The sequence below is a fragment of the Ischnura elegans genome, chromosome 8 (assembly GCF_921293095.1).
Source record: "Ischnura elegans chromosome 8, ioIscEleg1.1, whole genome shotgun sequence".
Classification (NCBI taxonomy): Eukaryota; Metazoa; Arthropoda; class Insecta; order Odonata; family Coenagrionidae; genus Ischnura; species Ischnura elegans.
Genome location: NC_060253.1, coordinates 34,140,865 through 34,159,240, shown reverse-complemented (window position 1 = coordinate 34,159,240; position 18,376 = coordinate 34,140,865). Strand labels below are relative to the sequence as shown.

Genomic DNA, 18,376 nt, shown 5'->3' with positions numbered 1-18,376 from the left:
CGTAAATGAGGTCCTTGAATCAAAAAATAATAGCACGCAGAAAGTCATGAATGGATGAAAAACTATTTCAAGTAAAGGAAAGAATAGGTGAACAAACATCGAAATCCACGCCTTCGGGTCAGCTTTTCCGATGCCAAACTAACCTATGGTGCATGATAAGGTGCCCCAGATCACAAAAATGTCAAGTCAAAATGAGCACCTTAAAATTTACTCTTTCACGCACGACACCTTTCCCTCGACGCTTTACATCTCCTCCACAAGGTGAAGATCGGCCGACGCCAAAGCTTAGTCCATACCGAAGTCAAAGTCTGTTGAAAATGAAAAAAATGTTGCTGTTGGGAAAGTAAAAGAATAGCTCGCCTCGGTGGCGACGGGGTAACATCCTTGACTGTCAAACCAAAGATGCGGGTTCGAGTCCCGCCTGGGTAGCTTACCCCAATCCCAGGGCACGGATGTTTGTCACAGTCAATTGTTAACCGTTGTATGAGAGGTATGAATTGTGCTGTTTTCGGGGTGATTAACATAAAGAAATAAAAGCCAATATTTAAGTTTGTCTTACACTTTTTTATTACTGGAACACAAAATTTATATTGTTGACGACGAATTCGCGCCGTACAGGCCACCGTACATACCACGACGGCGCGCCCCGCAAAACATTACCCTGGATGCCGTCGCCATCGACCTTTACTGCCGGCACACACGACAACACCCCCAGCCAGGGGCACAGCCAGGAATCAAGGCTAGGGGGGGTTTAAGGCGCAACTAATACTTAGAAGTGTGGGGCGTTACATACCCGCCAGGGTAAGCGGGCGTTGCGGAGGCCCTCCGCCGGAAAAAATTAAGACAAACGGTTCAAAATGGTGATTTTTACGGCCTTCTGAGGGATATTTTATTAATCCTCACACTATTCTATAATCAATATTAATCCAATTAAGTAAAATAGATTTGACTTAAAAATTTCTATGAGCTCTGGGGGGGGGGGAGGGTTTATCCCCCAAAACCCCCCCCCCTCGCTGCGCCACTGCCCCCAGCCATTAAAAAAAAAAAAAATTCACTGTGCGGTCAATGATAAATTTCAGCAGAAAAATGAGGGCGGATATTGTTAAAGTACATTGGAAAACTTTTTTTCACCTCGCATAGAAAAAGTATTTCTTATGAATTGTGCAGTCGCGAAACTACTTCCTGAACATCTGATATACATATAGCAGAGGCCAAGAGTGCGATAATTTTGCGGACGGCACGTGTGGGGCTTTTCACCTCAATCAGCGAAGGTCCACTCTCCCAGAGACGAATTATCCTGCTCGGAAGGTCAATGGCCGATCGGCCAGCGGCTGCCGCAACAAATGGCAAGAGGAAAAAGGCGATATACGAACAGAATCCAATATTTGGTAAAAGTATGGAGATCAGAAGTTATCGTCGACGATTTACATTCTCGCCCTCTAACAAACACTTAATTTCACATCATCATATTTAGTCAACAATCCTAAGGTTAGTTTGATGCTGCTCTCTTCTAACCGCTAGCCACTTCATAGCGACGTATTTCTTCTCTTTTGCATCCTTTACAACCAGATCTATGTAACTCATTCGGAGCCGTCACTTGCCATTCTTCCCTTCCACCTGTCCTTCTACTATTGCCATGGGCTATTGCAAAAACTGCTACGGGCGTACAGACAGTGTTACCCAGATGTTAAGCGAATTAGGCTGGGAGCCGCTGGAAACTCGGAGGCTGCGCGCTAGGCTTAGATTGCTTGAACATTTGAGAATGGTTATCTTAAAGAGCGGCACAGAGAACATAATATTGGAGCCACGCTATATTCCCATGTCCGATAGAAGCGATAAATTAAGAGAGATTTTTTGCCGAACGGATAGATATGGGCATTCGTTTTTCCCCCGAACCATTAAGGACTTTAATAAACGCTAGTCCCAACATCGTTAGAGCACTTCATTTTTTTTCTCTTTTTTAGCTGTAAACGGCTGGTGTCCTAACACCCCCTGCCATATGCCTTTTAGGCGGCTTGCGGGGAATTATGTAGATGTATTGTTTTTTTCAGACCATCTTGTCTCATAATGTGGCCAACTAAGCTGTACCGTCTTTTCCATACGGTTTATAGAAGACTTATCTTTTCGCTCACCCTTCTTAGTACTTCCTCATTACTTACTCTGTGAATTCCTTTTATCTTCATCATCCTTCGGTTGAAACACGTTTCGAATGCTCCAACTCTCGGCTTCTCTGCTGCTGTCAAAGTCTAAGCCTCACTCACATAGAGAAACTTGCTCCATATGAGGCATCTGATGATTTTTCCTTAATTCTATTATTTTATTCTTCGTTTCAACACAACCGATAATATATATCCAAAGCTCTCAAGAACAGCGCTCACGGAAAACAAATGTGACCCTAGGGGTCACAGAATGAGGTAACGGTTAGCATAGGGGAAGCTCCCGTATATACCGATTGAATAGTACATAAAATTAAGGATCACTAGGCAAGTATGTTGCCGGTCTCGGTGGCGGCGGGGAAAAGTCCTTGCCTGCCACCCAAGGGGTCGCGGGTTCGAGTCCCGCCTGAGTAGGTTGCCCCTATCCAGGGCATGGATGTTCGTGTACGTTTGATTGCTAAGTTAAAACCCACGATGTAAAAGGCTAATGACGCTGTTTTGGTGGTACAGGAATAAATAAATATATTTATATGTACTCCCCTCTTCAGCAAAATCCCAACATATTCTGAGGATATATGGAGGACACACGAATGTCTGGATGGAGCGAGTGCTAAGCAGGGAGGGAACGTTAAAAACCGTGTCATTGGGAAATGGGAAGAAAGAAAATACAAGATATTCATAGAAGGAATGAAAGGAAGTCGGCCATCAGGAAATGGAAAGATAAAACAATATGGCAGAGGAGACATGGCGGGGTGATAAGCAAAATCCTTCATGTTAACCTACCGAAACCGTAAGAATACATTTGATAATAATATCCCAATTTATTTTTTTATAGATAGATTATTTCCTATTAACCTAAAGAAGCGTTCAGAACGAACGTCGGCAAACGTCCATCGACTATGTAACGCGAGGATCAACTGGAGTAAATCCAGCGGGCATACATAATTTTTACTCACATGATGAGGCCCTGAAAGATATTTTTCGGAAGTGACCGCGGACCAGCGACAAACCTTTACCGAGTACCCCTCATATTCCCACAAAGCGCGATATTGTCTTGGAAAAAAAATTATTTTTCATTCGTATAGATATGTTTTGTTACTACCTTTCCCAAGTAACCATCTTCTCTCGATAATACGGTAGTTTCCTTCATCAAAGAAAATGAAATGCATTTATTGCGATTCGTTACCCACCATTAGTGTATTCATAATATAAAAATTATTTGGTTTTAGACATCCCAGTTTAGACGAATGTTAATAGTCAATGATAACCTCATTTAAAAAAGGCCGAATTAGCACCCATGCGAAGCTACTCCACGTGACGTCACCGGGACCTAAATGCTATACGAGTAGACAGGAGTTTTACATCGTTTGAGATTACCAAAGCATGCATGAGGCACAGAGCTCAGGGAAACATCTCTTAATAATTACTTATTAACATTGCCAGTAGTCGGAAAGTTTCCTCCGTTTGATAGGGTATTAATAATCCTTATTCAAGCCAAGCGCTATCTGCTAGCTGGGTACTCTGCTACCTGCTAGTAGCCTGAATCGTAGCGGCGCTCATAGTCTCGTACCATGATGGCCTCACACAGTGGAAGCCGGAGCCAGAATGACGTTACACGGGCTTTTCCCCCGGCATTCATACTTAGCCGTCGCGTTTTCGGGGGCTTGAAATTTTTAGATTTCCATTAAATCGCGAAAAATAGATATCGTCATTTCAAAAATCTAAAAGAGTGAAATACGTACTCCAGAAGTAATAATCTTTCGATTTAAGCAATAAACAAATAGGCAACCACCCTGTTATATTGTTAGTAAATGGTTATAAAACTATTAAAAGAAAGTATCAATGAATGGCGTACCCAGGATCAAAACTAGAGGGGGCAAGCCGCGGTGGTTCAAGTTATAACGCAGAAAATGTAATAAAACCAAAATTTCATGAAAACTATAACAGCGCTTTATTAGTTTTTAAAATTTTTTGATCCGAAAAAAACGTTTTCTTTTAATTACATGTTTTATACTAATATAACTTTTCTTGAGTTTAGAGAAAATCTGTTCAAAATTTTCGGTTTGAACTAAATTTACCGTTACTTCTAAGGGGGGGGGGGCATCTGCCCCCTTCTGCCCCCCGCTGGGTACGCCCATGGCATCACTCTCTTTCGACCGGTCGTATTTTGGCATTTTTTCCCACGTACAGCTTGATTAAATCCCGAGTTATCACGTCGAAAACAATTTACAGTGTAAAAAATAGACTTCAGTCTGCGTTTGCCTGCATCAAAAATGTCAAAATTTTACAAGAGACAAATATGTAGAGGTAAAATTTTCAAATTCGAGTTGCAGCCAAATGCTGAATTTTGGTTTATACACTCCGAAAATTACAAGACGATGGCTAAAATTTTAAGTGAACTACGAAAAAATACCGGCCTGGCGGGACTGTTGAGTCCCGGTATCGCAGCCAGGAATTTTGTTCGGAGGGAGGGGTCCAAAATCAGAGGGGGAAATTTTTTTTAAACAGGGCAGTACGAAGTAAAGGGCTTAAAACCAATTTCAAAACTTCACTTAAAAAAAAAACTTCCGTAAAATCATTATTTTTCAATTATTATTTATTTTTCTCTTCTTATCTTGACCTCGTTTAATACATGTTAAAATATTTCCTGGAGTTTAGGTCAACGAATGTTATAGCCAACGTTTCTGTTTATTTAAAACCATCATCAGGGCCTAACTTTGTACATATTTATTAATATCTATAAATATGTACAAGTTAAGCCCTGATGAAGCAAAGTAATTGTGTTTTTTTGTCCGTAAATTCATGATTTACAATATTTTGTCTTCTTTAATGAAGCAAAGTAATTGTGTTTATATATTTCGGGGGGGGGGGGGGGAGGGGTAGGGCCGGACCCTCCTCTGGCTTTGCCATTGATGAGTCCTCTTTAAGTTTCATAAGCGAAATGTAACTGTATAGATACCAGCTCATTTCATCCAGGAAGCCAGACCTTCTTCTTACCCTGCCCATTCTCTTCCACCCTATCGGCCAACGCCCATGAAGAGAAAACAGAATGACAAACAAATGCACATAAAAGGGGCGGTGCCCTCGTAAACAATTTCATCGAGACATGGCCTAGTGACCCTTGGCCGTACTCATGCAAGTTTACGCACGAGAGTGCGTAAACGGAGAGATAAAATACGAGATATCTTTGTTTACTACGCAACTGTTCACGGAGTAGCATTTTAACGAGGACAGCCATTGCACGACTCATTGAGATCGAGCAGCTATGAACATTCTAATTGATTCCCTATACGCACTCGCATCTTGAGAATTTTCGAATTGGATGACCTAAAGTTTCACCTGGAACTGAAAAGAAGAAAGGGAATCAGGTTGGTGTGATGGCTACAGTTGTGGCTATCCGATGGTCCAGGTTCAAATCCTGGCGGTGGCTGAGATTTTCCAGAGGCTGCCCGACCCACACTTATGTCCTTTGTGAAGGGCATTTCAAGTGCAGCACTCCATCCGCCGGATTGGACGTTGAGCCGTGATCCCCTTGGCGCCTTTTTCTAAGAGCAGGCTAATGCCGACGCCGGGTTTCTCTCCAACCTTCCCAAGCTCTAGGCGCGAATGACCTCAGCTGTCGGTCGCCTCCTCCAAATACCATCTTATACCTGGTGGCTGAGATTTTCCAGAGGCTGCCCGACCCATACTTATGTCCTTAGTGAAGGGCATGTCAAGTGCAGCACTCCATCCGTCGGATGGGACGTTGAGCCGTGATTCCTTTGGCGCCTTTTTTTAAGAGCAGGCTAATGCCGACGCCGGGTTTTTTCTCCACCCTTCCCTAACTCTAAGCGCGAATGACCTTAGCTGTGGGTCGCCGTCTCCATATACCATCTTATACGTGAACAGAAGAGCCTTTCGGTCTATATCCGTACCTTAATTATGCACTGTAGGGTTAAGGAGGTAAAAGGGGAGGGTAGAGCGGGTACGGCCGCTCCCCGCCGTAATTTCTAGAAAAAACTGAAAAGATGGAAATCTTTGAGATGGCTATTGAATAAAAGTTTTCATTTTATCACCTCAACAATCAATGTTAAAAAAAAAATTGGCCACTAAAAGCCACTTTTCCACGCTAACAAGACCTCTAGACGGATTTTCGTTTCAGAGTATTGCATAACACCAAGCCGCAGTGGAAAATAATGGAATCCACTCCAATACGTGTGCCTCTATTCTCTCATACAGCATTGATACATATATTTTAACGGAATTATAAGTAAAGATAAGAGCGGAAACACACGTTACGTCTGTATTGTTAAAAGGGAAAGAGAAAACAAATCAAATTATGAAAGAAGTAGTTGACAAAAATAATTGAATGGAAGAGGAAATGTGAAGTCTCACCTAAGGAAGGGGGGTAAGGATGCATCACATACATCCGATGGCACAGTGATTTCGTAAGTAGAATTATGAAAGGAAATATATAATTTCTTCTTGCCTAAAGTACCCCAGAATAAGCTGAATACGGTGAAAAAATTATCAGGATGTTATGAAAATAAAACTTCCTACAGCAATGGGGTCGTTCACTTGGAACCCAAGTCACAATTCTTTAAAGGAATCCCATAGATGGATAGGATTGATAAGTCACAACGATAGAAGAATTTTCCCCACTCAGCCATTCTCTCATAAATTTCAAATCGATACCTCCACTGCACAAACGCTCAAAAATCGCCCAGCGAATCAAATCTGCTCACCTAGTAGCCCAACGATACAAATGCGCTCAGCTGGCAGTAGCCGGAGCAGTAATAAATGCTCACCTCCAATTCTCCAAGCTTCGGAGGTGAGCATTTGTGCTCTGGCTATTACCTGCTGAGTGGATTTGAATTGTTGGGCTACTAGATGAGCAGATTGATTTGGTGGACGATTATCGAGCATTTTTGCAGAGAAGGAATTGAAATAAAATATCTGACTGCTCGCGTTAATAGAATTACGGTTCATTACCCCCATTGACGAAAACCCACAAAAAATACAAGGGATGGGGGGAGTAGAAGTCAGAGAGAGGTGAAATATGAAGACAGAATACCTTTCATAAATGCTGCAAGATATGCATAGATATAGAATTCTTTAATTACAGAAAATGGGACATTCTGAAACCTACCTACTTTCTGCATAAGGAATAAAGGAGTGGAACGATCTACCTGAAGATATTTTCAAGACCTTCCCCACAAATACTAAAATTAAGAATACTCATTCCTCGATTCTTGGTTGATGTTATTGTAATTTATTTGGAAAAGTACAAAATTAGGTTATTTTTCAAGCTTCAATTGTTAATTGTACGGTATTTGAATCAATATATATTTTTGTATGTATACTTTAGGAGCATTTTCTGCCCTTTTACTTTGCTCTTAGGCAGGTAAACTTTTCATTCATTTTTAATCTCATGTAACCATCAAGCAATAGCCTACTTGTAGCAATATATAATGATAAATTAATAATGAGTTAGGAATTAATGAAATTATAATATATAGGTAGCAAAAAAAACGCCAGCAAGTAGTAATGGCAGGAGAGTATTTATGTCTGTTGGTGCTGGAAAAGTACATGAAAAATTTACCTTTGGTGAGAAATTCAGCTTTAAATTACCCTTTTATCATCTCTTTTAAATATTTAGAATAGACATTATGATATACAGTGCGTCCTCGTTTAACGTTGTTGATTCGTTCCTGAAAAACTCGATGTTAAGCGAAACAACGTTAAACGATGCAGTGTTCCCCATAAGAAACAATGTAAAAAATTTGAATTGGTTCCTAGAAATCCATTTCTTCGTAAAGAATCCAGAATTTCCCAGGCGAGAATCTGAGGAGGCCAATTATCGGAGCCGTAACCTTTAAGCAGACTTCATGACCAATCGGGAGACACCTGAACCAGGCCAAAGATATACATTAGAAGGCCAAAATGGAAAAAAAATCTGACACTCGGAAGCACGAGGATGAAGGGCGGGTCACTTTTCGTGATGATATGAATTCTTTAACGCGGTGGAAATCGCGAGAAACATTATTCACTTCAGCATGATAACGATTCATGCACAGCGCAACGATAAAAGGTTGGGAATAAGGCATTATTAAGAGATATATACAAACTAAATTGAGAGAGTAATTTAATGTCGTAACATCGATATTTTCAGTAACAGAAGAAATTTTAATTGTAAAAACTCGACCTGAAAACCTAAAACTGGACCGATCTTGCAAGCAGTTGCACCTTCTTCAATTCATTTAATAATATCAAGTTTTTGTTCTAATGTCACCGTTTTTTCTTCACGTCTGAAGAACCACCAGGATAGCCACTCGTCTTCGTGGACATTTTTTTCGGTTGGAATCAGAAAAATGTTCGGATAATGGGTAAATGAGGAGATAATTATTCGCTCAGATGCATATTTAACATGTGTTACCCACGCCAACCTTTTCTGTCAAACGAAAATTATCAATTTCATTAATATAGTAATATTTACTATACATCAGATGCGCTTGCGTCCTATTTGCCATTCAATTTTTTTTCGTCGCGCATTATTTGAACAACGTTATCGCGAAGCAACAACGCCGTTAAATGATGAAGGGTTTCAATTTTTGGACAACTTTATCGTGAAACAATGTTAAATGGGACGACGTTAAACGAGGACACACTGTACAATATTTGAGATTATCACAGTTTAAGTCATCAGTAATGATACCAGTATTTCATCTGATTGCTGGAGGCTACATCAATGTAGAAAGTCATTTATAAGATCAGAGCAAAGCATTAATGTGAAAATGGAGATGGAAAACATTCCATAGCAATTGCAAAGCATTACAGCAAATAAAGAGCCTCTCATGAAAAAAATCCTGATTGTCCAATTAACAGGTGACAAGAAAATGTCGTCTCATTATTTTTCATCGGTTATTTCAATAAAACTTGAACTTAAGATACCTAAAGAAACAGTTAAAAAGCCTAACTCACATTTTCACACAAAAATTATATGCAAGCAGTTATGCAGCCACTGACCTGGTGGTGATCCAGAGAACTATTCCATTTATCTCATCATTCTATTTTAGTGGTTATAGAAGTATTTCCTGGAATATTCAATAGCAAATACGGAGCCATTGGAGTAATACATATAGCCAGGGGCAGATCCAGGATTTCTTTCTGGGGGGCACAAGCAAGGCCGGGTCGAGGATTTTGTTCTGGGGGTGCCACAAGGATACCCCGTAATAACAAACAAACGCAATGATACCAGGACCGCACGAAAAATCCGGCCTCGGTGGAGGCGGGGTAAAGTCCTCGCCTGCCAAACCGAAGGTCGCGGGTTCGAGTCCCACCTGGGTAAGTTACTCTTTCCCAGGGCATGGATGTTTGTGATTGTTAAATGTTATCAACCCCGATGTAAAGGCCAAACAGTGCTGTTTTCGGTGGTGTGTGAAATAAATAAATAAAATCTCACATTTTCTTTAATGGCTTGTGGGGGGGGGGGGCACATTCCCCATCTGCCAATGCATATAGGTAGCTAATTCCTTTATTTTCACGAATGCAAATTTTAGTTTAAAGAATAACGGGACTAGCCACGGTGATAACTTCTACGGGAGTCATCCGCAATGCACCATTGTGCGAATTTTCATGAATTAATTTTTTTTGCAGATTTTACATGGGTATCATGAAGGTTCACATTCATGGAAAAATGGCAATGTCTAAATAACATAAAAACAAGAAAAAAATTGCAAAATATTGGATCAGCAAAATTTGTATAAGAAAAAATCAAGGAGCCTTAGTAACACATAATCACAACACAGAAATAGTTGATACTTACGTCCACTTTAAGCTCAACGCTTTCTCCATGTCTTTATTTTAAGAGTGAAAATCTTCGGCAAGTAAAAGGAGCATGACTCTTCAGTAATGATTGAGGATTCCCTTTCAACTAGATATGTAGGTACTTGAGTGAACTAAAAATTGATTGAAGGTTCTCATACAATTGATCCTAGGACATAAACCAAAATTATAATGATTTTCATAATATTTGTTGAATCTCAACAGGCACCAGATGCCTCTTTAAAAGACTAATAAAAAGAATTTTAATGATCTGGTCAAATGTATAAAAATGCATTAAAAATATCCCTATCCACATGAAAAATTAATGAAAAATACCCGATATTGAATTTTGTTTCAAATTGAAGTCACAAAATGGAATGAATGGATAAAAAAAAAGACCAGTAGAAAGGATTTTGATGATCAGGAAAAATCTAACCTATTCAGGTGAAGTCAAAATACTGCGGTGCACAGATCCAAAATTACTACCTTCAGCAGTAACAACCCAAAGGTACATTTGGAGATCTCATTTAAAATTAAAATCAATCATAGCATTTTACCCATTTTAGAATTTTTCATGGATCAAACATAAGTTGAAATCAAAAAGTTACTTCATATTCATTATTTGTTCACGACGAATATATGCGTTTTATACCTGGAATTAAAAAAGGAGGCGGAAACGTAAAAACACATGAAGTACCCATATTATTGGATCAAAAATTGTAAATTATACCTATGAATGTAAATATATGCACGTGACTTCTCATAAACACAAAAAATGATTATTCTTGGAAGAGTTGTACTTCATGTCATAGAGTAAGTACTTCTTTCAAGCAATACTCTTCATTTTATAATTTGTATTCAACCCAACACCTGTGATTGGATAAAAACAATAAGGAAATAGCAGCAAAAACACCAGCTTAAAATGAAAATATGGCACATCATTTTAATTAATTCATATATTTTATAAAGAAAAATGTATATAAATAAATCCTTATTGATAAATTAATGCAAAACTTTCAGGCTTTAAAATGTACCCTCAATAAGTCTTTGCTTTTAGAAAAGAGCTATTTCATTTATTTAAAGCATATTTTCATTCAGCTTGAAAATATCTTACTACCCGCAGAAAAGATGGCTTGCAAAATTCCAAGAATAGCTCTTAATCTTCTGACGTGTAAAGAATTTCAAATGTTACATCATAAAAACTAAAGGCAAATAACTCCTTTAGTGGAAATACATTATTATGCATAGTTATCTTCACATGTAAAACAAATATCACCATCATTTTGTTCATTTTTCAAACACCTTTGCAAAGCTTAATAGTATTATCAATAACCTTGTACACTTATATCCATATTTGGTCGACAATTATCAAATCACAAACAATCCTGCACAAGCCTCAAATGCATTTTGGCAGTCCAACAGTTCTCAGCAGGAGCTCGAGGATAATCTGCAATGCAAGAGAATGCAAATTACACACAGTCTCCAGACTCACTGGGGAGGAAATGTTTGATGTGCCATACAGTGAAAATATTTTGCTCTTTACACACAAATAGAGCCAATTACCTGGAAGAGAAGACACTTTGATAGCAATTTGTGATTTCCCCATTTTCCAGGTCATCGCCGCGTTTCATGGTCAGAGGTGACGACAGTTTCGCCAGGATTCCACCAGGCGTCTTCAGGTCGAAGTGGTGCTTTCGGTGTTTTTGCCGTTGTAACATAACATAAACAAGCCACCATATTGTTTTTATATAATTTAAAACTGACAATGGTAGTGAGGGACGGGGGGATTGTTGTGAAGGAAAACGGGGAGTTGTGTATAGAGAGTTGAAGGAGGCAGACGTGTTTAAAGAAAGGTGGCGGTGTAGCAGAGAAAGGAAGAGAAAGCAGAGAAGGGGAGGCGCCTACGAGAGGAGAAGAGAGCGGGAGGAGCGGAATATAGCGGAACTCAGGATCCACGCTGATGCAGTTCATGGCGGTGGTTCAGAAGAGTGGTGGTGGTAGATATAAATGGAATTGTGATATCATGGTGGCTTTTGATGTTGGTTTTATGCTCTAAGTTTCAAAATATAGAGTTTGTTTCGAATTGTATTGGTATTATTTGTTTATAAAGCAGCGAAGATTTTAAAAAGTTACACCGTGTATATACAGTGGAACTTGGTTAGTACGTTCCTCCTTAGTACGTTTTCCTCCTTAGTACGACGATTTCTCTCGGTCCCGGTACCATCGGAACAAAATACAGGCAAAAGTATTTGGTTAGTACGTTTGAAAAAATTGCGCTTTCCTGGTTAGTACGCTCAAATGCTAGCCGTGACGCAACCCGCAATTCGTTATCCAGTATCTCCTTAAGGGTCGTAAAGCTCCGAATGCATGATTTTAATTTATTATTACTAGCCATTAACATTCTTGCATTAATTCCACATATCTTTCTTCGACCGTGATTTATCCAAATGTATTTCTCAATTCTTATGACGTGATAAATAATAAAAGGCGGCCATTTATCAGGAATGTCTGACTATGCAAAACTGCAGCCAATGACAAGCCCCAATTTTCCCCACCCCGAGCTCCTCACCTTCTGTTGCCTCTGGAGTGCCCACTGCGCACAAATTTCACGAGTGGGCAATCGTTGCTATTGCACGAGTTATCATGATGAAGAAATGAGTCTTATCCAATTCCCACTTTATCTAAAGCAGTACCACAGGCAGTACTGCACGTACTCCATAAACTCGACGATGCTCTGGATCGTCTGGACGGGAGCAGACGATGCTCTGGATCTCCACGCGAAGCTTAGCTTAAAAATACTTGATCTCGGCACGAAAGCAGACGACATTAAACAAATTTTTAAAGTAAATTTCAACTGTATAATATAAAATCTTCTTGTAATTACGTCGTAATCTAATAATCTTGCGTGCTATTATTCGATATATCGATCAATATAACAATCGATATGGCTTTATTCCAGAAGCGAATGTGTACGGCTGTTGCCGTAATTTAAGGTTAATAAAATTTTGTCCAACTTTTATGATGTTTAAAAACAACCCGTTGACATACTCAGGGTTGTTGTTATATTCTCCGAGTATGCTGTGACAAAAAAGAAATGACTTAGCTTCACTTGTCCTCTTTCTACAAATACATATAGGATAAATCACGGGAGAAAGAGGCCGTTTTTGTAATGTAATTGTCTTCGGGAACTCTATGAAACATTGTGATTTTTAGTCACATGGTATTTTTTCAATGTAGCGCTCATTTTCGTGATTTTAAAGGTGAAAAGAGTTCAGGAAGGCGATCCTACGAGAACTACCGATAGTAATTGTAATTATGACGACTTTTCCACAGATTGCAACTACCCCGACTGCTATTTTTTACTTTCCTCGTTAGCACGTTTTCCTGGTTAGTACGTTCATTTTTTGTGGTCCCTTCAAAAACGTACTAAACAAGTTCCACTGTATATCTCTCCCTCCTCACGACCGCGGTGTTGTTGGCCAGTTACCCTTGCTGCTGCGCCGTGATTGGTTGGATTTCTAAACACTCCAAGAGAGTGCCGCTGTACTCCTGCCGCGAGGAGGGAGAGCTATATATACGTGGCAAAAACACCGAAAGCACCACTTTAACCTGAAGACACCTGGTGGAATCCTGGCGAAACTGTCATCACCTCTGACCACGAAATGCGGCGATAACCCAGAATATTGAGAAATCCACAAATTCTGTACGCCACGGAGACAACTTTGACAGCAAGCCAAAATCAGACTCCTGAATAAAATCCAACGCAGGATATGGTTTTCTCAAATTTGAGTCCATCTTTGATTTTTTTGAGCAAAGGAAGAATGGGGCTAACCATTCCATCTAATTATTCCTTCCTTCCTTTTCTTAGTTAATTTAAAAATTGTTCACAATCATACAATCCATCATAAGACTTATATGCAATCACCATTGAGTAAAGACATTCATCATGCAAGTTTTATGGTGCATTTGTTAAAGTACATACATTCTTTTTGTACCAGAGAAATATACCATTCAATCACAAGCACTGCCGTAAGACCTCACGTAAAAAACCCAATCAAGAATTTCTCCTCATTTTCCCCAAAGCATGCTTTGCCTGCATCTCACCTAGAATGTAGTTTTCTCTCATTGGGAGATTTGTAAACACATTTTGGTGAGCCTCCCAGAGAACTCAATCATTCCGCTGGTGTAGTGGGTTAAGTAAAATACCATCCACCATAGGGTCTACGGATAAAATCTTGGTGACAGATAACAGGGTGTTTAAACACACAATGTGAACATTTTTCTGACATAAAAAACTTTGTAGAACCTAGTATGAGGTGCAGAGGATATCGTATGACAATTGAGTTCTTGAGAGCTCATTTATTTATAGAAATTTAACTCCCCTTCGTATTGCCATTGGGGCAGTTGACAGTAGAGTGAATTTTGACAACCTCTTCAGCCATTGTCCAGCCCCACTTTCGTGCCCCTAATTATTCGCCTAAATAGCGATCTATTACCTATCACGGACTCTGTTTCCCCATTTCAAGGGAAATTGCAGCAGAGCAGAGGGAAACCAGATGATCAAACCACATAAACCTGAGTTTTCATTCTTGAAAAATTAATCGTCCCTGTACGTATTTATCCAAAACATTGAGCAACTGATTGTGGGAGCAGAAATTAGGGCTTTCACTAGAAAAAAAAAGACTTAGATATGAACCAAAATCTTGCAAATAAAAATTGTGTTCACAGATTGAGGGGATATATTGTTGTTCTAGCCGGATTGTAAAAATGTTGTTCCCTTTTCCTACCATTTAGTGATGATTTCATTGAGATTACTTTCACGACTTATCTTCCTACCAATTCTGATCATCCCAATTTACAGACGAAGAGCTTTTTCCAATGGTTTTAATCTTCTTTAATCACGTTTAATCATCAGTTTCACGAATTTGATTGGTTTTTTTTTCATTACTTGACCATTTGTCCAACAATGCATTGCTTCTGCCAATGCACGTTCTGAATAAAATATATTTTCTGTGTTGCAGTGTTGCCTACATCCAGATAACTGATCTCTTTACAGGAAATATCGTAAATCTGAAATGCCTCTTGTCCCAAGCATTCTGAATTATCGATCTTCTACTGCATTTCATTGCTCCAATAAATTATCAAATCGTCTTAAAACATTAGGCGGGCAAATCAATGCATCATGTCATCAAAAGATTCATATAGTGAGCGACACAACCCAGACTCTCTTGTTGGCTCCCTTGGATTATCTTGTATTAACACATTTGTTCCTTGGGTTGAGGCAGCCAGTGTTAGGCGTAGCTGATAGATCATTCGCTCTCCGGGAGGTGAGCATGGAAAAAGCAGCTGTGGCCATGGGGGAGGGACCATCACAGAGGGTCATTATCATTCTTAAGGTTGAGAAGAGGGCGGGCTGTGAGACGTGGGGTCACTCAGAAAAGGAGTCAGGGAGGAAAAAGTGAATCTGATGACCCAGCGTGGGGAAGCTAAAGACTTAGGGAGTCTGATGAAGGATGGCCAACGGTTTAGTTGTGTTCCCTGTACTCAAGAGTTTTCAATGGTATGGTATGGTATTTGGAGGAGGTGACCGACAGCTGAGGTCATTTGCACCATGAGAGAAGGGTACGGAAGGAAGGGTGGAGAGAAACCCGGCGTCGGCATTAGCCTGCTATTAACGAAAGGCGCCAAGGGGACCACGGCTTAACGTCCCATCCGACGGACGAAGTGCTGCGCTTGAAATGTCCTCCACTCAACATTCAAGCCAGGATCGTGCAGTCTCTGAAAATTCTCTGCCACTGCCGGGATTTGAACCCGAGCCCACCGGGTGGGAAGCCAACACTCTAGCCACCACACCAACCCGGTCCTCGAGTTTTCAATTATATACAGTATTTGTGTTGTTGGAATTTATGTTTTTACAAATTGAATGTTTTTTTTTTGGTCCCATCAAATTTCCTATCTCTCCAATGTACCCTGGATTTATGCTGTGTTTATTTTGTTTTCCCGCTATCTGAAACACAATGTGCTGACTAAAAAAAGTAATTTGCCCACTAAAACAGTTACTCGTGTTTATCAGCCATAGCAACCCATCCTTTGGTTTCCTTTCACACATTTTTATTTAAAAATACTAGAGAAAGAGAGCCGTAATGAGAACTATTTTCAGAAAGAATTTGAATGTGGCAGGACCCCACACCACTAGTGTCAGAAATTTGAACTTTGTCATTTCATTATCTGTCTGTGAGGAGAAGATTTATGACATGAAATGAATGTAGGGATTTTGGACTATTCAGCTATGTAATACAGCAGACTCCCGATTATCCGGCTGCAGTTCATCCAGGTTGCAGATTATCCATGCACGAGTTCACAGTCTTTAGAAGTTTTCTGCGATCTTTATTTTTTAAAATCAGATGCAAGAGTGCCCAGATATTTGCATCTTTTAAATAATATGCTTCATCGCGCTAATTAGGTATTTACATTAGAATCTCCAAAATAATAGATAATGTGCGTGAGTAATAATAGATTGTTTGATTAACGTAAATTATGAAAATTACATGAAATAAAAGTAAAGTTTGGATTATCTGTGTTTTCTGATTATGTATTCATGCCGCCTCTCCCCATTATTAGCCCAGATAATAGGGTGGTTTCCTTCATCAAAGAAAACGAAAGGCATTGATTGCGATTCGTTACCCACCATTAGTGCATTCATAATAAACAAATTATTTCGTTTTAGAAATACCGGTTTAGACGAATGGCTATGGTCCATTTTTATCCTCATTTGAAAAGGGCCAGATTGGCGCCCATGCGATGCCACTCCACGTGACGTCACAGGGACCTAGTTTCCATACGAGAAGATAGGAGTTATACATCGTCTGAGGTTACCAATGCATGCATGAGGCGCAGAGCTCAGGGAAACATGTCTTAATAATCACCTATTAAAATTGCCCATGGTCTGAAAGTTTCCTTCATTTGATAGGGTATTAATAATCCTTATTTAAGCCAAGCGCTACCAGCCAGCAGGGTACTCAGCTACCCGCTAGCAGCCTGCGTCGTATCAGCGCTAAGCCTCGCTTCAAGGACACCTCACAGGGCGGCAGCGGGAGCCAGACGGAGAGATTTCCCGGCATTCATACTTAGTACTTACGCGTCGTGTTTTCGCGGGCTTGAAATTTTTCACTTTTCATTTAATCGCGAAAAATAGATATCTTCATTTAAAAATAGGTACGAACTCCAGGAGTAATAATCTTTCGATTTAGGCAATAAAAAAATAATAGGAAACCACCCTATTGGGAGTGCACTGTAATTAAAATGTATGAACTCCAGTTGGAATGCTGACAACATTGATTTAGTCCATAATTTGATATGATAAAGTTTGAAAGGAAAGAAGACATGATACGAGGGTGGTTTGAAAAGTTCTTCGAATTGAATAGAAAAAATGTTCTAACATCACTGAAACTTATTCTATTTTTCAATTTAGTCTCCTCGTAGATTACTACATTTGATCCTACGATGTTCTAGTGCCTTGATCCCATCTAGAAAATGAGATTTCTCTAGGCCTGCAAAATATTTGTCAAATCCGGCTATCAGTTCTTCATTTGAAGCGAATCATTTTATCCACCAATTCAACCATGAAAAAATTTCAGTCTTGGGAAGTTTGACGGAGGCATATTAGGTGAATAAAGCGGAAGTGGCAACAATTAATACCATAATTCGTGTTATTTTGCCATGGCGACAGCACTTGTGTGCAGGCGTGCCTTGGATTGATGGAAAATGACTTTCTTCCTTACTAAACCTGGCCGTTTTTTGCGTATATTTTGTTGCAATTAGTCCAAGAGGTTAGATTGTATTCCTTAGTACAGTGAGTCCTCGTTCTACGTCACCCCGTTTAACGTCATTTCGCGATAACGTCACGAAAATTTTCGAACGTGATTCGTTTATCGTCCCTTCGCTTCGCGATAACGCCACGTATTTTAAATTTCGCGCGAGAAAAAAGGCGAAGTGGCAGGCGTTACAGGTTGTTTGTTTCGTGGGCGGTAATACGGTCAGTCTATTCAGTGTAAAACAGTGTGTATATTGTTAATTGCGATTACGGTTTTGGCAAATTTTAGCATCAGAGACATTTCTACGAAAATGTCCAAGAGAACAATGTTCACAATAATTTTGGTTCCTGTTACTACAACGATGTTTCAGCGATGATGATGCCCAGGCGACGCCCGCCCGCCTCAATTCGCAATTAAAACCATCTCTTCGATTTCATAATCCCAGTTTGCCCGCCCTCGCTCATTTCCGCCATTTTGATTTCGCTCCTGACCGGTCTGAAAAGAAATTCTCGTAGCGAGGGTAGGGCCTATGGACCGGAGTACCGGATCCCCGGTCTGTAGCGTCTGGTAGAATTCATTGGACTGCACTATAGCGAAGCCGAA

The 18,376-nt window shown here is 39.9% G+C and overlaps 1 protein-coding gene across 2 annotated transcripts in view; it reads right to left on the bottom strand.

Annotated features, from left to right (window-relative positions):
* Positions 1 to 10,897: 10,897 nt before the first annotated feature.
* LOC124164363 (autophagy-related protein 16-1) overlaps positions 10,898 to 18,376 on the bottom strand; it is a 427,221-nt gene continuing 419,742 nt past the window's right edge. For both annotated transcript variants that reach the window (XM_046541655.1, XM_046541656.1), the window contains one exon: positions 10,898 to 11,406. The gene's annotated coding sequence lies outside the window, so the exon portion shown is untranslated. The remainder of the gene's footprint in view (positions 11,407 to 18,376) is intronic.